This window comes from Neopelma chrysocephalum, unplaced genomic scaffold, assembly GCF_003984885.1.
Source record: "Neopelma chrysocephalum unplaced genomic scaffold, ASM398488v2 Primary Assembly neopelma1_60, whole genome shotgun sequence".
NCBI lineage: Eukaryota > Metazoa > Chordata > Aves > Passeriformes > Pipridae > Neopelma > Neopelma chrysocephalum.
The window spans coordinates 5,523,984-5,526,590 of record NW_020897715.1 but is presented as its reverse complement, the minus strand read 5'-3'; positions in this window follow the sequence as shown (position 1 = coordinate 5,526,590).

The window sequence follows — 2,607 nt, the reverse complement described above, 5'->3', positions numbered from 1 at the left end:
TACTAAGCCTTAGCCATTCTACTACTAATTTAAATTGCTCTGCAACAAAACCATGCAGTATTTGGAGCATGTGACAGATGACTCCGGTAGGGTTAGAGCATCCTCTCCTGCCTGGCTCACAATGCCATCACAGAACCATAGCAGTAGTGAGGAAAACTGATTTGGAAAAGTCAAACCAGCTTTACCAGAATCTCATGCTCACACTGAGAAATGAGATGAGAAATCAGCCACTACAGATATGAGGGTGTAAGACCCCAGCCCAGAGCGACAAGCTCAACCAGGAGTATTACCTTTTAAAAATATTCAAGACTCCAAAAAATTCACCCACTGAATATTTTGAGAACATTTGTTTCTTAATACCTTGAGATAGCCTAAAAAGAGAGTTCTGACATGTTTTCCCAGGAGATACTTTTAATATGAGAGGAAATAAGGGTTTTGGCAGAAGTTTAAAAGGGGTAACATACAGTCAAGTAGAGCATTCCACAACCCACACAACTTAGCAGAAACCAACCCACTGGTTTTAAGTTACCAAAAATATTAAGAAAGAAAAGCTATTAAATGAATAAAGAAAGAGATTAACAGAAGAAACAGGAGTGAAGAGAGAGAAGAAGAGGAGTAAAGAAAAGCATCAGAATAAAAGAAAAAATAGCTACCGCCAAGAGTCCTACATGGTGATCACAGTATCACAGAATCAACCAGGTTAGAAAAGACCTCTGAGATCATTGAGTCCAACTCATGACCCAACACCACCTTGTCAACTAGACCATGGCACTAAGTGCCACATCCAGTCTTTTCTTAAATACCTCCAGAAACAGTGACTCCACCACCTCCATGGGCAGCCATTCCAACATCTGATCACTCACTCTGTAAAGAATTTCTTTCTAATGTCTAACCTAAACCTCCCCTGGCAAAGCTTAAGACCGTGCCCACTTGTCCTACTGCTGGTTGCCTGGAAGAAGAGACCAACCCCCACCTGGCTACAACCTCCTTTCAGGGAGTTGTAGAGAGTGATGAGGTCTCCCCTGAGCCTCCTCTTCTCCAGGCTAAACAACCCCAGCTCTCTCGGCCTCTCCTCATAAGACTTGGGCTCAAGTCCCTTCACCAGCCTTGTTGCTCTTCTCTGGACCTGCTCCAGCACCTCAATATCCCTCCTGAACTGAGGGGCCCAGAACTGGACACAGCACTCCAGGTGTGGCCTCACTAGCACTGAGTACAGGGGAAGAATCACTTCCCTGGACCTGTTGGCCACACTGTTCCTCATCCAGGCCAGGATGCCATTGCCCTTCTTGACCACCTGGGCACACTGTTGGCTTGTGTTCAGCTTCCTGTCAATCCAAACTCCCAGGTCCCTTTCTGCCTGGTTGCTCTCCAGCCACTCTGTCCCCAGCCTGTAGCGCTGAATGGGGTTATTGTGGGCAAAGTGCAGGACCCGGCACTTGGTGTCGTTAAACAACATACCATTGGATTCAGTCCATTTATCCAGCTTGTCCAGGTCCCTCTGCAGAGCCCTCCTACCATCCAGCAGATTGACACTCTCCCCTCAAATTGGTGTCATCTGCAAATTTGCTAATGGTACGCTCCATCCCCTCGTCCAGATCATCAATAAAGATATTAAACAGGACTGGGCCCAACACTGATCCCTGGGGGACACCACTAGTGTTGCCAACTGGATGCAGCACCGTTGGCGACCGGCCACTAGTGATGCCAGGCTCTGGAGAAGAAAGAGAAAATGGAGACCCTGTACTCCTCTATTTATGTGCTTTGGCCACCTATGGCTACTCCTCCCTGCCAGGATGCCCAGCACTGACCACTCAGTGCCTTCCAGGCTGGAGTGAGGGGTGGGGTACCAATCAGGGGCTGGGTTAGGACTTCAGGGGGGTATGTTGTGGGCGGGTTCCCAGGATGCCGTTTTGACTGACAGCTGCTCCATGTGCAGGCCTCCCATGTAAGTTCCATGTGCCCTTCCCCCCACACATACACACTCCTGAGTTGGTTCTGACCCAACAATAAAATATTGTTACTGATCCAGTGTCCCGCAGAGGGAGCTGCTTTTTCATCCTAGTCCTGCAGATCTTTGTAAAAATGATGTTATTAATGGGAAGGCTTGTCAATCAACACAGAATCACAGAGTCATAGAATATGCCAAGCTGGAAGGAACCCAGGAGGAAATGTTATGAGAATTGAGAGTCTAAAAGAATTGGGATTGTTCAGCTTGGAGAAGAGATGGGTTCATGGTGACCTAATTGCATCCTTCCAGTAAGTGAAGGGAGCCAACAAGAAAGATGGAGAGAGACTATTTACAGGGGCCTGTAGTGACAGGACAAAGGGGAATGGCTTCAGATGGAAAGAGGGTAGGTTTTATTAGATATTGGGAGGAAACTCTTTACTGTGAGGGTGGTGAGGCACTGACACAGGTTGCCCTGAGAAGCTTCCATTCCTGGAAGTATTTAAGGCCAGGCTGGATGGAGCTCTGAGCAACCTGATGTTCCAGTCCACAGCTGATGGGTTGAGAGTGTATGATCTTTAAGGTCCTTTCCAAACCAAACCACTCTGTGATTCTGTGACTGTTGAGTCCATCTCCTGACTCCACAGAGGACAGCCTAAAAG